Below are 19,669 nucleotides of genomic sequence, written 5' to 3' on the forward strand. Positions count from 1 at the left end.
ACTACAATCATTCATTGTCAGATTTACAGAGGTTAATGCTTGCTAACAGACTGGCTATATCTGTAAAATTATTACAGCCATCCAAACTTAATTAACTCCTTATTTTTAAAAAGAAAATCACATCAGAAGTGTCAATGGTTTGTCATTTTGGAAGCATTATGCCTGATTTTGTAGAACTACACTTATTTCACACATCTCTTGGAACACATATTGGTATGTTTATTACCAAGACTATTAAAATAAAGCATAGAATAAGATGTAGCCATACATTTGGCCTTTGAATTCAGAATGCCAGCATAGAGTCCTTCCCACTACACACACATATACAAACAAAACTTTAACTGACTGAGGGGAGGAATTCAAAGGAATATCATATTTAACTTTTACAGCAATAATTTTGAAATCCTCCCAGTATGAACGCAGTTTTTACAAACTCACAAAGAACCTTTTTTTTAAAAAAAATAACACTGGGCTATTATTTTATTTCAAAACTAATTACATTAAGGAATTGGCAACAATAAGCAGATGCAGGCAGTTTTATATATAAATGATTTATTGGTCTTGCTTTTGTGAAATTTCAATTACCTCTTCCCCCCCCACCCTAATTAATTAGTTAATTTAGTTAATTTATTAATTAGTTAATTAGTTAATTGGTTAACCGTGCCAGGCGATTTACAGAGGAAACAAGGTCAGGTGTTTTACAATCTAAAATTCAACGCAGGAAAAACAAACAGAGGAAAAGGGGGGGAAGTAGAAACGGGTTAAATGAGGAGAGACTGTGGTCACATCCACACAATACATCTAATGCACTATTATGGCATTTTAACAGTCATATAGCCTTCCCAAATGAATCCTGAGAACTGTAGTTTGCTAGGGGTGCTGAGAGAGGTTACACAGACAAACTACAGTACCCATGATTCTTTAGGGGGGAGCCATGACTATTAAAGTGGCATATGAGCACTTTTAATGTATGATTTAAAAGTGACCTTAGTGGTTATTTCAGTTAAAACATGCTTAGTTACAGCAGGGCATGAGAACAAGGCTTTGTACCAAAGGCTTTGCGGCAAAGGTACCTTACCATATAAATATTTTGACACGTTCAGGGAAAGCATTGCCAGGCATTTTTAATCATTACGGATGCAATGCAGCTAAAATAATTTTAGTCTGAATTTATACCATATTTTTGCCAATGATCTTACAAAAGGAAGGTGCAAAGTCCCTCTGAAACAAACAGGAGCTGTAGAGCCGAGAACTTGCAGCAGCACACCCTCAACCCAGTAATAAGGATCTAAAATAATATTTATTCAAATGTATGCATTTGAAAATGTCTCTAAAGTTGAAAACACAATTTCCCCAAAGGACTCAGCCCAGCCAGGCATATTTACCCCGTCGCTTCAGATCGAAAACGCTTCCAAGAGCAAGCAGAAAATATGGCAAAGGCAGCCTCCTTGTCTGAAGTATTTTACATGCTCTACATAGTTTAAAAATATGTGGCTTATTAATGACTGATTTTTCAACCTCCCCAATAAGCTTTTTATTATTATTATTAAGATGACACCCCTTTACTGATACAGGTGTCACACAATTCCGCTCTGTGCATGTATCCTTTATGATGTTTAATATAAAAGATAGCCCAGTATTTATATCCCTTACAATAAGAGAATGGATTGTTTTAAGGTTATACAGTCCAGCTGTGATAAAGAAAGAAGGAACCTTACAAAATGATAAATATTTTCATTAAAAAACTTTAAAACTAAAAGTTCAAAGATATGTTCTCTTCTCTTATATCTTGTCAAAACATGACTTAGGGCCCAAAACTAATCTACTTTCAATTTTATTCCATATTTCAGTGCTGTCATAGTACTCAGCAGAGAGTATTGGAATACGATCATTTTTTATTTTGTTGATGTTACCGACAGCTTTATTTCACAAAGCAATCTTATACTATGTCTACCAGTGGCAGGTCACAGAGGTCAAATAGTCTATCCTTACAGGTAGAGAGCTTATTAAATGGCACGTCTATTAAACCCAATGGACAACATAAAGAAACATTTCAGCAAAATATTTTTAACATAGTTCAATGAAAATATGAGTGGAAAGAGTAGTAAATAATTTAAAATGATGCCGGTATGAAACTTAGGTCACAGCATTTTTAGAAAAAGGGGGGAAAGGAGGGGGATCTTCAAGCGCAATCCTACTGCTAAAGTTTTTAGAACAAAATCTATTTTTTTAAACGCCTGAGGAAAATCAGTGTAGCCCATACATAAATTTACATTGTGTGTTGCATTTATTTTCAGGTAACTGGATTCGTGACTCTGTAAACTGCCTATTATTTTTTTTAACATACAGAAATAAACAACAGCAACAGCCTAATCCTATACAACCATCGCCTAAAATTGTGTATTGTGGTAACACTCTCCTCTTCTTCCACTGCACAACCTCCCTTGCTCCTGCCCCATAAAAACCTTGTGACGAATGTGGTGCAAGAACTGAGGCCCCAATCTGCACTATAAATGTAAAGCAGGAACATACCACTTTAAACAGTTACGGCTTCCCACAAAGAGTTGTTAGGAGTCTCCCTATTCCCTTCACAGAGCTAAAGTTCTCAGGGTGGTTAAACAATTCCTCTTTTCAGGAAACTCTGAGAATTTTAGCTCTGGAGGGAAATAGGGGCAGCCTAACAACACTCTTTTGAATTATGGTGCTGGAGGAGACTCTTGAGAGTCCCATGGACTGCAAGAAGATCAAACCTATCCATTCTGAAGGAAATCAGCCCTGAGTGCTCATTGGAAGGACAGACCCTGAGGCTGGGACTCCAATACTTTGGCCATCTCATGAGAAGAGAAGACTCCCTGGAAAAGACCCTGATGTTGGGAAAGATGGAGGGCACAAGGAGAAGAGGACGGGATGGTTGGATGGTGTTCTCAAAGCTACTAACATGAGTTTGACCAAACTGCAGGAGGCAGTGGAAGACAGGAGTGCCTGGCGTGCTCTGGTCCAGGGGGTCACGAAGAGTCGGACACCACTAAACGACTAAACAACACTCAGCAACTTTAACAAACTATAGTTCCCAGGATTCTTTGGGAAAAGCCATGACTGTTTAAAGTGGTATGATACCGCTTTAAATGCATAGTGCAGATGGGGCCTAGGAAATCTGCATCGTAGTGTATGCAGGTCATGCTTACAGCAGCACAATGGGTTACTTTTGAAATGCACTAGTAAATAACTAAGTTAGCAAAACCCTAACTTCAAGCCAGACTCTTAAGCTGCATGGGGAGGGAACTGGATTTCTAGAGGAGTAAGCCATGTTAGTGTCTTGCAACGAAAACAACAAGGAGTTTTTGACACCATAAAGATTAACAAATTTATTCTGGCATAAGCTTTTGTGGAGTACCATCCACTTCATCAGATCCAACAGAAATTCAGTCTCGATCCAAGTATATGGACTGGGATCAAGACTGTGTTTCTTATAAACAAAAGGGTTCCTTGTCTCCACGGAAGACTTCTGATCCATTAGCGTAATTTCATTGGCAAAAGGGGTGAGGTACCCCATTTTGTCAGTTTCCCCCTCCTTGTACGGTGCCCTATGTCCCACACCTGAAAATCTGCTCCAGAGAGTTGACTTGAGGGACCCCCTGGAACACTGTGGGAGGTGGCACTGGAGGCTGCAAGAGGAATGAGAAATTGGCAAAATGCCTCTCCCCGGACTGGAGCATTCCAAGCAGAACTCCTCTCAGGAGTAACCCCTGGAGCCAACTGAATATGTTTGTTACTTTGCCTCAGGGATGGAGATTCTGAACCTCCAGATGTTACAGACTACTACACCCATCATCTCTGGCCACTAGCTATGCTGGCTGGAAGTGATGGGAGTTCAAGTTCAATAACATCTGGAGGAATACAGGTTATCCCTGCTATGCTGGATTGTCATATCCCTGTGGTTTACAGAAGCACCCATAATTTAATTTCAGAGTGGCACACAAAAAGTCCCAGATCAAGATTTGGAAAAAAAACACACACACACACAAAATGATAGGTAAAGTTCCATAGTTTCAATTGGAGAATTAATCTTACCCTTCAGCAGTGCAGCTTAAAACAGTAGCTAAAAATGTCAAGGGGCAGGGTTCCCTAGTAAACAACACTAATATTTTCACCCTTAGGTAAATTGAAAAGGGAATATAAACTGCCTCAAACTGAGCCAGACCATCACTCCATCTACCTCAGTATTGTCTACGGTTACTACCAGTGGCTCTTTGATTTTGTTGTTCTCATGCATGCCCAATACTGATTTTTTCAGTATTGGTGGTTTCATTACTGCATTCAGAAGAAGAGGTAAAAAAAAAAGTGAGTTATGCATGGGAGCCATATATTCAAATAGCAACTCATGGTACATTGCCTTCAAACTTAACCCTTGCTTTTCAGTTTTGCTATCTATTCCAACTGACTAAATGCAACAAGCTTCAACAGGGTTATGACAACAACTATAGCAGCGTTTTAATTGTCCACTCACAGATCCACATATTAGCTAATGATCTGCTCTTGGCTTCTGATGTCTTTCCACTGGACCCTGCTGGATACTACGCGGTACACTTTTTATCAGTAGATTCATCTGGTCAGATAATTAATGAAAAACAGAAACATAAAACATGAGTTGTTAAAGTTCACAATTACCTTCCCTCACAGCTTCACTCTGAACGTCCTTGCTTTAACACGCGGTAAATCATCTACCTAAATGTATTTGCACCCAATCATTTTTTAAAGTCACAATCTTTGTAGTGTCAACTTGTCAAGGGTCAAAGGGAAGAACAGGCAAGATTCCCAAATCAATCTGCTTGTAGAAACTGTCTCATTTCATTTCAAATTACCTGCTGGGGCTGAAGCAGCAGGCAATGGACAAACTGCCTTCCTCCATAAACCATGACAGCACAGGTCGAACTTATGTGATCATTCATAAGGGGCAAGTCAAGCTGGGGCTGTCATTAACTACTTTTAAACTGCTGTGCAGGGTTAAGTGATCTTGCAAGGCAGCAGCAGATATAAATACTATTTGGACAGTTTAATGTCAAGAGACAACTCCTCTGGGATTAAAACTGTGTAACCCAATAGTGCAGTTGTCGATGGAAGGATTAAGGGAGTTTGGAGATGTTTCTTGAAACCCCAACTTTGCATGTTTTTGCATAGGATTTAGATGCCAAAGGCAGGGCAAAGCTCTATGAACCCTAACATGCTCTTCCAAAAGCACGAAATAAAAGTATTCCTGATGCGAAACCACTTCTCTCATTTTGCAAGGGAATGACTTCTAAGGCCTCCTTCACAAGTTTTAAAAAGGAGGTAGCAAAAACTCTCTTGTGATGACTTGACCCATCTCATTTGCTCATTAGGAGACATTAGACTGAATTAATTTTGCATATTACAAAAAACTGCTGCCGTTATGGCATCAGACTATGACATCTTTTTGAAATGGGATTCTTTTTTCTAAGGTGCTTGTAACCTCATCCCTTTTCAAGCAGGAGCAATGTCAGACAAACAGCTTTCATTGTGAAAATGAGTCAATAAAGTCACCTCATGGAGATTTTATCATCTGAGATTCAAAACAGTGAGGCAATTAATGGGAGAGTTTGAAAGTCACACAATGAGGAAGTTTGGATGGCCTGAGGCTTGCCCCCTACTCCTCTGCCATGGCCACAATAGAGCAGCTCAGGAGCTTGAGGTTTCATATTATGCTAACTAGTGTCATCCGAACCTTGACAAATTGTGGCTAATGTTAATTACGGCTTGCATAAAATAAGCTGGATAAACCATAGGTCATCTTGACCACAGTTTGTTGGTTAAGTTGACACAACAAGCTGTGGTTAATCAATGATGGAAGTGAAAGCTTCCAGAATGCTCCCAAAGCTGTGCGGGAATAGAGAAAAGGAGCAACATATCGATATTATTCTTAGACTGTAATACTTCAGAGTCTAGATGGTAGCAGTGGAGACAGCAAGAAATCACTATTCATAGAAAATTGGGGAGAAGGTTAGGTTAAAATCTTTATAGGTTTTATCTTGTGTACTGCCCTGAGATCTTTTGATGAAGGCAGTATATAAATCTGATTAATAAAAATAATAATTTTAATTTTCATATAGACATGTTGGTTTTCTATACACAAGAAGGGTGTTGGGATTTTTTTGTTTGTTTGCAGGGAGCATTCAATCCTTATTCCCTACCTGCAGGAACAGTTTCCACCCCCTTCAGTTGCAGCTTTCTGCAAACCAGACTATTGTGCTTAGCCATATTTGATCGAGAACGAACTTTGGTAACCTAAGTTAGAGAAATTAAATGAAGAAATTAATTGTGCCATTCACATTCAAAAGCAATATTCTCAAACTTATAAGACATATCATCCAAATCAAAGCATGCCAATTGTGCAAGTAATTGATTTCATGCCTAAACTTATACATAAATAACAAATTCCAAACTCATGAAGATTCTTTACATATTCCCCAGAAGGCATCCTGATGGCTCAAGGGGCAGCAATCATACTAAAAAATCTAATTGTTCATGCTAATACTACATTTCTACTATTTTCCTGTTTAGCCAACCATATGTAGGTTTACTCAGAAGTAGATACTGACTTCCATGGAATTCAATAGGGCTAATTTCCAAGAACAGACTTGCAGCATTGCAGTCTCGAATGAATTTAATTATTTTATCATTGTCTCTTCACTAGTAGCTTAAGAAAATTATATGAAAGATACATGCTGACCCTTTAACTAAACGGGACCTAGCAATAGATTGAGTTCTCAGAATAAATGTCTTGAAATTCACATCAAATGCTTTTAAAATGGGTATTGCTGGAGAGACTTATAATCAAAGTAACTTCATCACGAGAACCAGAATGTTTTCTATAGCCAGTGGTGGCCAATGCCACTTGGAGGGTGAAGGCTGAAAGGCCAGTAGGTGCATCCTGAGCCAACTACTTTAAATTTTGCCCCATCCTCCTATTATTTTCTGATAATGGCAACACTGAAACTAAGGAGGAGGAAGCTGACCTGGGCTGGATTCAAGGAAGAAAGTGGGCCAGTGGGCAGTGCCCCATTTGCCCTAAAGGACAAGCCTTCACTGTCTACAGCAGGTTTCCCAAGTTTGGGTCTCCAGCTGTTTTTGGACTCCAATTCCCATCATCCCTGACCACTGTCTTGCTAGCTAGGCATGATGGGAACTGCAGACCAAAAACAGCTGGAGACCCAAGCTTGGGAAACCCTGGTCAACAGAATGAGCTCCAGAGTAACTGATGTAAGTGTGTTCTCATTTTATTGGATCTTTTTTATCATTATTGTTGTATTTTGCTATTTTTTTCTGTGCTCCTTGGGGAGCTTTGCCAAACCACCAACAAATAAAATAAGAGAACTTGATTGAATCACACTTCCACATGGGCTATTAATTATGGTTGTTGTTATTACCTGCCCTTTACTACAAGGTGCCAGATACCACAGTAAATAGGAATCCTAGATAGGATCCTTCATCAAAGCTGAGACAGCAGGCCAAATTTGGAGGCCCAGGAGTGGCCATGGCTGGGGGCTCAAGAGCTGTTCCTGCTGCCCTTGAACATCTGCCTCTTGAGATGGTTGCCTCACTCTGCCTAATGATAGGGTTGGCTCTGCAAAGGTCAGCTGTAGAGCACACATTTAGCATGCACAATGTCCCAAGTTCCATTCCTGGCCTTTACATTTAAAGCAGTGGTGTCCAATGTTGTGCCCTCCCGATGTTTTGGACTACAATTCCCAGCAGCTCCAGCCAGCAGTCAGGGATGGTATGCTGGCCTGACAGCCACGGACAGAAAGTCTCTACAGAGGGTGTTGAATACAGCACATGATATCATGGGCTGTCCCTTGAGTCCGCTAGATGACATCGCAAGGGATCGTTGCCTTAGGAGAGCATGAAAAATTCTCAGGGATGACTCACACCCCGGCCATCACCTCTTTAATCTTCTACCCTCGGGCAGGAGATATAGAAGTATAATCAGCCGTAAAGGTAAAGGGACCCCTGACCATTAGGTCCAGTTGTGACCGACTCTGGGGTTGCGGTGCTCATCTCGCTTTATTGGCCGAGGGAGCCGGCGTACAGCTTCTGGGTCATGTGGCCAGCATGTCTAAGCCGCTTCTGCCGAACCAGAGCAGCGCACGGAAACACCGTTTACCTTCCGGCCGGAGCGGTACCTATTTATCTACTTGCACTTTGAGGTGCTTTCGAACTGCTAGGTTGGCAGGAGCTGGGACCGAACAACGGGAGCTCACCCCGTCACGGGGATTCGAACTGCCGACCTTCTGATCAGCAAGGCCTAGGCTCTGTGGTTTAACCCACAGCGCCACCCACGTCCCACTTAATCAGCCGTACCAACAGGTTAAAAAATAGCTTCTATCCGTGGGCTGTTAGGCTGCTGAACGGAAAATAACATTGACATTGAATGTTTGTGGGGGGAGGCTCGTTTAATTTCATTGTACACAGGTTGTACAATGACAATAAAGGTATTATTATTATTATTATTATTATTATTATTATTATTATTATTATTGAAGTTGTAGCCCAGCAACACCTGAAAGGTGCCACCTTGACTACTCCTGCTTCAGGTAAAGAGCTCTTAGGTTGCGACAGTCTCCTGTCTGAACCCCCAGAAAGCTGTAGGCAATCAAATTAGGCAATGCTTGGCTTGTTGGACAAATAGTCTGACCTGGTTTAAGGAAGCTTCTCATATAACATTCAGAGAGGGGCTCCGCACATCCTTTGGTGTGAGTGAACGGGCTACACAGTTACTGTGACCACTGCAGTAACCCTGAGCTTAAATGCATGGTCGGGTACAGGTACCTACCTTGCCCCTCCCCACAGGGCAGGTGACCTATGCTAAGCTCTTACTAAGCTGGTTACTTTGAAGCTCCAGTCATCTGAATCTACTCTAGGTAACAAGCGTTAGTTTGCTACAATAGCTGGCAGAGATTTTCCTATGTAATCTTTCATACTCCGACACTTTAAAAAGAGTTCAAACATGTCAGTTTAACATGGCAAATGCTTGAAATTAATGCCCGCTAATTAAGGATGAGCAGATTGCTAAGATTTACATGGCACCGATGATACATTCCCACGTGGAATATGAGGCAGCAAGTTGCCCTGATAAACTGCAGCTGTGCCCCCCCTGCTGCGGAAAACATTTCAGCGGCCCCTGCATTATGTTTCAATGAACACACACTACTTCTGTTTCACATGCACCTGCCATTGTTTTATATTCAGACAAAGCCTGGTGGGTCATGTCTCTGGGAAGAAGATTTTGGCAACAACATACGTGCAAAGGATTTCTTCAGCGAAGCAACTGAAGTTGAAGTGGTATTCTATGCTAATAATAATCAGGTCGGTGGCCCTGGAGGAATGTCCATGGAGATCTTCAGAGATGTTGAGGAGTTTCGATGGGAGCCATTTTCTTTGCATTAATCTAGTAATTCAATGAGTTAACATGCAGACCGAAAAGAATGCCTTAGGACATATACTTAAGCCCTGCAGAGAAAGAATAACTCTTTAAGAAGGTTGCATGAAAGTTGCTGCTTTAATAATGATCAGGGGTTTCATTTGTTGGGGTAGGCAGTGAATTGAAGACATAATGCAAATACACAAAAAAACAAAAAAAACCACCACCATGATTAAGATGCAAAAGTGAGAGAGGCATCCCATGTGTTAAAAGGAAAGCAAACACTGAGCTACAGAAATATTATATTCACCGTATCTATAGACAGCTCCATGACAGTTACACCCATATTAATTTGGAAAACAAAAGAACTCAACTTGTACCTAGGTAGCAACTCCAAAGAGTTTGAATCTCACACTGATTTATTTATTTATTTTCATTTATATGCCACCTTTTTTTCCCTCCCAGGAACTCAAGGTGGCCCGCATGGTTCTCCCTCTCCTCATTTGATCCCCACAATCACCCTGTGAGGTAGGCTGGCTGAGAGGCAGTGACTGGTCCAAGGTCACCCAGTTATCCAAGGTCACCCTGTGGGGATTTGAACCCTGGTTTCCCAGATCCTAGTTCAGCACTCTAAATACTACTACACACTGGTTTGTGCCCTTTGAGATAGATATATATAGATATAGATATAGGTAAAGGGACCCCTGACCATTAGGTCCAGTCGGGACCGACTCTGGGGTTGCTGCGCTCATCTCTCTTTATTGGCCAAGGGAGCCAGCGTACAGCTTCCGGGTCATGTGGCCAGCATGACTAAGCTGCTTCTGGCGAACCACAGCAGTGCACAGAAACACCATTTACCTTCCCGCCGGAGTGGTACCTATTTATCTACTTGCAGTTTGATGTGCTTTTGAACTGCTAGGTTGGCAGGAGGGACCAAGCAATGGGAGCTCACCCCGTCCCAGGGATTCGAACCACCGACCTTCTGATCGGCAAGTCCTAGGCTCTGTGGTTTAACCCACAGCGCCACCCGCGTCTCCTAGATATAGATATATATAAAATCCTGCAACCCTCATTCAAATTGAAGGCTTGAGTTGAGTGGCCAGCATTACAGTGGTGGCATGAGAAAAACTACTGGGTGGGCACAGACAGGGAAAAGTGCATTTTGGAGGGGGATAAACCTTATCCTACATATTAGATTTCTGAAGGAGAAGTAAATATAAAGGGGAAAATGGCAAGTACCCACTTAAGTCTCGCTGTCTAGCTTGCATAAACAGTAAGAGTTGCAAACTTTTTTTATTCTTCCTGATCCTATGCCTTGAACAGCAGCAGGCACCCAGAAATAAAGCAAGTCTTTTCCTGCAAGGAAGATGAAGGGATTATGAAAGCTTCGCTGCCATAATTTCTGCATATCATGTTGCAGTTAAAAGCACAAGTGCAGGCTAGTAAATAAAATATTTAATAATAATAATAATAGGCAGAAAATGTGAGCAAACCTCAAACTAGGTACATTTGAGTATTAATAAACACTTAGTGTTAACCAGTAAATCTACAGAATAATTTAATTTGAGGAAGAAAACAAATCCTGCTCTCTATTGTGTTTTTTCTTAGCTAGTCTTGCCACTGTCCCTGTGCTTTTAAACAGCAAGCTGGCAGGGGAAGCAGTCAAACTTTTCCAGGTGTTGGAGATGTGGTAAAAGCTTCATTTGTGTGCTTCAGGCCTGAGATCAGAGCAAGTAAAAAGGAGCAACACTATTTATAAAAGTTGTAACTATTGCAAAAGGGAATTTTTTTTCTTCTCTGGACTATTTTAAAATGTACAATGTTTATTAACCATTCCCAGCTGCCACTCTCATTTATGATGCTGCTGAAGTAATGCAGTTGTCATACCCTGTTATTTCCACCTTCCGTAGGTTGACAGTGTGGCAAATTAACATAGCAATTGCCTGGAAAAACAAACTATAGTGTTACTATAGATCTAATGATTAGGTTAGCCAGTCAACTGACATTGTGTCATCACCTTTATGATAGAATTCACTAAAGCAATCAGCTGATAAAAAAAAACCACCAGAATTCCTGAGCAGATAAATCACTATGATAACATAAGAATGGCTGCAGCTATAAAATGGAGGAAAGCGATCATAATTGAAAAACAAACCCAAGAGGTGGCAATTGCACAAGTTCAGCCACAGAGATTTCCAGGAATCATGCATGAATCAGGAATACTTAATCAGAGTTGAAAACCTACCTCATAACTTTAAACAAAAAAATTTAAAAAAATAATTGAAAACTATTTTATGATGCTAATAATATGTAGATGTCACAGACTGGATGTCTTTGCACAAGATTCTTAATTATCTTCATGAAAAGGTTGGGATCTAGATGAGAAGTGACAAGCCAGATAAAAAATAATAATTCAAGTTTCATGTAACTAATAACATTATTATATGTACTGTGAAGCAGAAAAGAAAATAGTCACAACAAATGCCCTTTTAAAATACCCTATATTTTATTTATTTGCAATATAAACTTGAATATAATTCAAGAGAGGGCCTTTGGGATTTGCTGAATCTTTCTACTACGTGGATTAAAATCTCTCTGCCCATCTGAAATCTGAAATGTTAGAAAGTGCATTTTCCTCTCAAATACTTCTGGGTGCTAGAGTTTACTCCTCACATAGTTACAATTCCAGCAACCCTTCACAAACCACAGTGCCCAGAATTCTTTGAGGGAAAGAATGGGCTTTGAATGTGGGAAGTGGAAATTAGCATTGAAACTAGTGGCTCCCAAACTTCCTCCCCAGTCCCAAAAAATGGCTGAGAGTCTTAGAAGACGGTTTAATGTCCCCACCCTGCCTACTGTTGAGCAATTGTAATGCATTGTTCTTTTTTAAAAATGCAATTCAAAATGTCAATACAATAAGAAATAAAAGAAACTACACCACATTGCAGTACCACAGAAGCCCATGGACCACTGGTGGTCTGAAGACTACACTAAAGGGATTTAAATCACATTAGGAGCAAATGTAAGTTGGATAGCTGCTACAGAGATGTTCATAGCTGATCTAGGTCAGAAAAGGGAAGGGAAAGGATAAAAAGTAGGACCATATATGCTTACTGGAGGGGGAATTCTAAGGGAAGAGGGAAGTACTTTTATGGTTTTGTACATGGATACCCGAGGGCTTGTCAACAACAACATGTGCCTGCCTATGTCCTCAGGTAATTGGAGGTCCTCCTCTAGGTGTCTTATTGTCTGAAGTGATGATGGCAGATAACACTTGGAGACAGGGCCTTCTTGGTTGTAGCAACCCATTTATGAAATGGTTTCCCCATGAAGGTCTGCCTGTGTGGCCTACATTGATGGCCTTTCAGCATCAGGCTGCCATTTTGATCCCAATGATGTTGCGTAGACATTGTGAAGAACATATATGAGGTGTCCCAATCCCACAATAAGAATACTAGAAAGGGAGGGACAGACATCTCATGCTCACAACTGCTTCTGAATAGCTTAACAGCCCGGTGCTTTCAACAGTCCTGGAAGGCAGACCAAAAGTATGGTACAGAATGGGCTGAGGTGGAAAGAATGAGGCTTACTTAAGGTCATTCATTTATTTTGGGATGTGATCTGAACTAGGCTTTTCCCAACACTCTCTCTTAGCCTGAATTGTAGCCTGACGTGCCTAGGAATAGGTTTCATTGACCTCAATGTGTCTTACTTTCCAGCAGACATATATAGATTTGCACAGTTAGTAACTGTATTACACCAGTCACAAGCATCATTTAGAGAGGCCAGGGAAGAATTACGCCAATCTCCATATGGCACATCTAATTTTTTTTCTTAAGATGATTTACATTTTTGGCTAAAATAGACTAAATGGCAGTTGTTAGAAACCATTATTTAGACGGATGAAGGAAGGCGGAGGAGTGGGGAATTGAATGATCTGTGCTGTTAGCATTGCTATATCCTTCTTTCGGAGGCCTGAGTCCTAAAAATGGAACCTCAACAAATGCTCTCAAAATACACTGTGGTATTTTCTTTTCGTTTCACTATTTAATCTCATTATTTATCCAAGTACAAGCCTTTCTGAGAATCTTATCCTGACTGAGATCTCTGCACCCTATCTGATATGCCACACCTGACAATGGCTCTCAATTCAATAAGAAATACAAAACAAAAAACCAAACCTAAGCTGAAGCATTAAGAGGAGGGGAGGTCAAGGTAAACCTCCTCTCCTTGAACACACACAAGTGCACAAGGACACACGTGTACCTCTCTTTTTGAGAATCACAAATTTAGGAAACCCTCAAATATGAGCAAAGGTAAATTTCTTGTTCCAAAGTGGGGGAGAATGTTGTTGTTCGCAATCTGATGACTGCATGCACACACACTTCTGTACTAGAATGAGAGATGTTTTCCCATGTATCACAGAAAGCTGTCAAGGCACTGGTCCATCCAGCTCAATATTGTCTACACAGGCAGGCAGCATCTCTGACCTGCAGATGCTGGAAATTTGACTTCTGCATGTAACACGGTTGCTGTACCATTGAGCTATAGCCCTTTCCCATGGATACTCAACTCTGAGTAAAGCTATTCGTTTTGCATAACTTCCTATTCCCATAGTTAACATAGAAATGTAATTATAACATCTGCACAAAAGTGAAAGACTGGCATTCACTTTAGCCATTTTGTTCTTAATTTGAAAGTACACATAATCCCACAGCAATGCAGATGATGCAATGTCAAACAGTGACCTCAAGGCACAGGGCTGTAGCAAGCCTCTTTTGGCATTTTTGTTTTTCTGCTTTGTTAATCCGCAAGAGCTTGGTCACTGCAAAATTATGTCTGAGTCATCAGAGATACCGTAATTTGTGCAGCCCATTCCCATTAATCTTTACTAAGGAGAGAAAGGTCTTCCCGTGCTTGTTGCTGCTGGGTAGGTGTGCAGAAGAATGTAGTCTTAATCTCCATGGCACACCATCAAAGTTACGCAGCCGAATGTGCAGATAACCAATCTATGGTTGACATCTTTCCGCAGGGCCTGCAAGACAGAGCTGTTCCACCAGGCCTTTGGCCAGGGCACAGCCTGACTCCCTCCTTTGGCAATCTTCACAGAACTCTAGCCCAATGGTTGCCATCAATTTGATTTGAATTAATTTTATAATGAAATGATTTTAGAATGTTGTATTATTTTATTGTTGTTAGCCGCCCTGAGCCCGGCTTCGGCTGGGGAGGGCGAGATATAAATAAAAAAATATTATTATTATCATCATCATCATCATCATCATCATCGAGTTTCTGCATTTCAAAACTTGCAATGAAAAAGCCAAAAGTCAATGGCAGAGGGTGCAGATCTAATGCAAGCGCACAAGAACACACACCAAATAAAATATGGTGCCCAATATAAATTTAGGAAGCTGACATATTGAGACATACAATTGGTCGGTCTAGCTCAGAATTGTCTACAATACCTGGCTCGTTGGTGCTTTTTCCTGCCTTACCTAGACAGAAGAGATTGAATCAGGGTTTTTTTCCGGCATACAAAGCATTCTTTAAAAACTGGTTGAACGTGAGAGCTGGCAGAGACCAAAGGAGCTGCATTCAGTGATATTGTTGTACTGTGAACAGCAGACCGGAGATGAAATCGAAATCTTCCTCTCTTGGGCCACTATAGCTCGCATTTCCTGATTATGAATGTCATAGCAGAGGTGTAGTGAAATTAAAGCTGCAATCCTATACACATTTAATTGGAAATAAGTACCACTGAACTCAGTGTAAACATGCATAGGATCAGAAAGTAATTTCATAATTTTTTCTTTCTCTTGAAAGAAAAACAAAATACATGTCTTCCTAATTTCTTCCAGCTGTGGTTCTAAAGTGGAACAAAACTATTTAAGATCTAGCAAAGCCACATAATTTATTTCACTAAGCTCATGAAATTTAAAACATAATTATAAAATCATAGCAATGCATTGTTCTTCGTCAGAAAAAATCTGGCGAAAAAATGCATCTTTAAACATACTTTCTTGCTCTGTATTGTCTAGCCCTCACAAAAACCACTTTTGTGATTTGAGAAGCAGGTAGCACTAAACAATATTGTATCTTTATTTGTTGATAAACCGACAGACTTACAATCTACTTGGCTGGGGTGGGGTGGGGGGACTTACACTGACATATTTTTAAACCATTTCCCGCTGATGTATCCATCCTCATGTATCTCTGTGCTCTTCAAGGCCAAGGAATTTTGAAAGTTTTACATTTAGCCTGAATAGGGTGCCTTGAAAAGATTCCCCCTTGAATGAGAACAAAAGAAAGCACAGAAATGTTAATCAATTCTAAGTGTCACTAAGCATTTTCCAAGAAATAATTTATGTGGTATTTCTTCTCACAATCAGCGCAGTTTTGATAGTTTCCCCCCTCAGTTCCCCCCTCCCCAAACAAAAGGAATTTTCATGGGTGCTGCTTTTCACAGGGCAAACTTCCTCGTGAGGTGAAAGAACAGGAGACTTGTGCCTTTACAAATACGTGAGTTACTTGGGGAAGCAGGCAAAACAACAGACATATAGTTAGTATTTTTAAAATCACGCCCCCCCCCCTTTTAAAAAAAAAAGGCAAGGCAACATCAAGGCAACCACAAAACCCAAAACTTCCCTTCCCTTTGTTAGCTACCTACCTACGCTGATTTTTCTCTCTAGTCACCCACACTTACATATAGACAAAACACTCAACCTCTGTGTTCAGTACATGTGGCCAGCAACCAGCAGCCATCAAAAGTCATTGAACAAGCATCTTCCAGAATAGATTACCTGTTCGCATCAGCCGAGGGAGCATCTGTAGGTATTAACTTAATAAAAGACTGCTGAAAAGATAATCAGCTTGCCTGACAGCCATTACAAGGGTTTTAGTGATTTGATCTATTTATTTATTTATTTATTTTAAGCTGTTTGGAAAGCAAGCAAATTGCTTATGTTTGCTGTTAGGGTGGAATCACTTCGACCACTTCCAACTCCTTCCATCTCAACGAAGTCAAGTGGCTGCAAAAATGCTGCCCAAATTATATAGCTGTGAATTGATCTCATCAAATAACTTGTTCTCGCCCCCCACTTCTTAGTACAGTGGTACCTCAGGTTACATACGCTTCAGGTTACATACGCTTCAGGTTACAGACTCCGCTAACCCAGAAATAGTACCTCAGGTTAAGAACTTTGCTTCAGGATGAGAACAGAAATCGTGCTCCAGCGGCACAGCAGCAGCAGGAGGCCCCATTAGCTAAAGTGGTGCCTCAGGTTAAGAACAGTTTCAGGTTAAGAACGGAGCTCCAGAACGAATTAAGTACTTAGCCCGAGGTACCACTGTACAGGTTACTTGACATCAATGATACTGAACTTGACTTAATTTGGCACCAGTGTCCTCCTTTTAAGATTAATTAATTCTATTAATAAATAGAAGACTCTCACACTGTTCTCTTCCACATTCAAGTTTCATCCATATAGGACTCCGTATCACTTGTTACCTCATCATGCAATTCACCACCGAAGTGTTACTGTTGAAACGTTTTCAGGTTGGGATTGGATGGATCCCAAAAGATCTGTGTGCAGAATTCCACTTTATACCAGTTGCTCGGAGTCCACAAGTGTGGAAAGAGCTGTTGCTTTCAGGTGTTGCTTGTGGGTTTCCCATAGGCATCTAGCTGGCCACAGTGAGAACAGAATGCAGGACTAGATACAGTGGTACCTCAGGTTAAGTACTTAATTTGTTCCGGAGGTCCATTCTTAACCTGAAACTGTTCTTAACCTGAAGCACCACTTTAGCTAATGGGGCCTCCCGCTGCTACCGCGCCGCCGGAGCACGATTTCTGTTCTCACCCTGAAGCAAAGTTCTTAACCTGAGGTAATATTTCTGGGTTAGCGGAGTCTGTAACCTGAAGCGTATGTAACCCGAGGTACCACTGTAATCCAGCAGGTCTCTTATGTTCAAAAGCAGTTAAAACAGTAAACACAGAGTAAAACAGTAAAAACAGAGTCACCATTTAATGCTAGAGTATTCTGAAATTTGATTAGTTAATGGCTAGCCCCCACACCATCCCCTTACGGACATGAACAGTTGCAAAAGAATGATTTCTCCCTTTCTTCCTCCACACGCAATTCTGGTTGCAAAACGTAGTAAGTGTGAAAGGGCAATGTGCTCATTTCCATACAGTTGGGGACATGTGATGGACATGTGCCTGAGATTTGTGGCTCAATTGCAATTGCCCAGAATTGTTGGCATCCATCTATCCTTTGAGTGTTTGGGAATAGTTCTCTTCCTTTCCCATTTTATGTGCTCCATACAGGAAAAGTCTGCAGGGTATAAGCACAGCAACCATGGTACTATCTAGTCTAGCATTTTGTTCCCACAGTGGCTAACCAGATGCCTATGGGAAACCCACCAACAAGACATTACTGTCAGCTGGCCATGTGTACCTGCAACTGCAATGGATTATGATTTTGGCAAATACTATAATAGAATATGGGCGTGGGTGGCGCTGTGGGTTAAACCATAGAGCCTAGGACTTGCCGATCAGAAGGTTGGCAGTTCGAATCCCCGCAACAGGGTGAGCTCCCGTTGCTCGGTCCCTGCTCCTGCCAACCTAGCAGTTAGAAAGCACGTCAAAGTGCAAGTAGATAAATAGGTACCACTCCGGCGGGAAGGTAAACAGTGTTTCCATACACTGCTCTGGTTCGCCAGAAGCGGCTTAGTCATGCTGGCCACATGACCCGGAAGCTGTACGCCGGTTCCCTCGGCTAATAAAGCGAGATGAGCGCCGCAACCCTAGAGTTGGTCATGACTGGACCTAATGGCCAGGGATCCCTTTATCTTTACCTAACTTAGGCTCATTAATTCAAGTCGGTATACTCCGAGTAGGACTTTACTGAATACAATCAAAACGAATAAAAAGCATATTGTCTTCATGCTATGATGAGTGTGTTCCTTAGAGCTCATTGGCTGGGCACTGTTGAATCAGAATTCAGGAATCAAAGACTGGACTAAGATGCTTTTAAATATGCCAAGTAAACAGCTGTAGTGAATCGCTGTTCCCTGATAACAATAGGTATACACCTAATATATAATATAAGTGGCCCTTAGACTCATACTGTATTGCTCCTTGTTTTCATAAAGTTATGTGTGGAACTTCCCATCTGTCAAACTAATTTTTAAAAGATGATTAATTCATTTGGTTTTAGTTCTACAGATTTTGGTACTTTTATTTACCTTTTTTTTTTTTTTTTTGCTTCTTTCATTTATATATATATTTCTTTTTTGTTGTTAAACTACTAAACCTACATTGCTCAAAAATTGTTCAGACCTTAGGTCAAGGAAATTGCAGCATTACATCCCAATAGAAAATGTGTTTCCCTACTCTAAAATAGCCACTTAAGCAAGAATGTGGAAATGATTTATTTGAAGCTAAATCTTCACCTCAGCTGTGGCATGACTGCACAATCATTCATAGAAAGACCGTTACACTTTAGATTCAAAGAAAAGAATACTAATGACCAAAACAGTTGTGTGTATAAAATTTTAAATTACATTCAGGGGAGATGAAATTAAAATTACAAAAATCACATGAAACTGTTCCTGTCATCTATATGATTAGAGTAAGGGGAGGATTTTTACATTCTCCAAACTCTCTCTCTCACACCATTCCCCATAGGTTTTACTTTTATAGAGAAGTATCAAGTATACAAAATCAGATGTACATAATCAGTCTGAGAACAGGGAAATTTTTATTTCACTGTTAACAGCGGCCATGGTTCAGCTTTAGAAGCGACTAATCTTTCTTCGCTTGTAGTTGGGAATATGGAAACACATTTCAGTCTGCATCAACAGATGCATCTAGGCAGTTCAGTGTTGTGAAAATAAGGTTTAACTACCTGAACGTGCAAACTGCTCTTGCAAGGTGTGCCTGAACCCTTATATCCCAGTTTGATCATTGAGATCATCTGCAGGAGCCTCTGTCCCAGAGTTGGTGAGGCTCATTTTACAAGAGAAACTGAGCCGGTCCTATGGGACACGCTGCCAGGAGAGATTCTGTAGGCACCTTCCATGCCAACATTTCAACACCTGCTGAAAACTTTTCTATTCCGCCAAGCCTTTGCTGGCAATTAAGAGTACATCCCCCACAACGGTCTACTGTTGCTTGTTTTTAATTCTTTTGCTAGCTTTTCTGTATGGTTTTACTACATGGTTTTATATTGC

At 40.7% G+C, this 19,669-nt stretch overlaps 2 long non-coding RNA genes across 2 annotated transcripts in view; both read right to left on the reverse strand.

Moving 5' to 3' along the window:
* Window positions 1–4,513: 4,513 nt before the first annotated feature.
* LOC310765454 lies at window positions 4,514–9,818 on the reverse strand. The gene is made up of 3 exons (XR_014549600.1): window positions 9,317–9,818; window positions 6,207–6,300; window positions 4,514–4,606 (listed from the first exon to the last, which is right to left on the reverse strand). It is a non-coding gene; the product is annotated as an uncharacterized lncRNA (long non-coding RNA).
* Window positions 9,819–10,684: 866 nt separating this feature from the next.
* Window positions 10,685–19,669, reverse strand: part of LOC310765451 — a 38,769-nt gene continuing 29,784 nt past the window's right edge. The window contains exons 3-4 of the long non-coding RNA XR_014549597.1: window positions 15,598–15,723; window positions 10,685–10,792 (exon numbers count right to left, since the gene is read on the reverse strand). This is a non-coding gene — a long non-coding RNA (uncharacterized lncRNA). The remainder of the gene's footprint in view (window positions 10,793–15,597; window positions 15,724–19,669) is intronic.

Source organism: Podarcis filfolensis (assembly GCF_964270895.1).
Source record: "Podarcis filfolensis genome assembly, chromosome: 6".
In the NCBI taxonomy this organism is placed as follows: Eukaryota; Metazoa; Chordata; class Lepidosauria; order Squamata; family Lacertidae; genus Podarcis; species Podarcis filfolensis.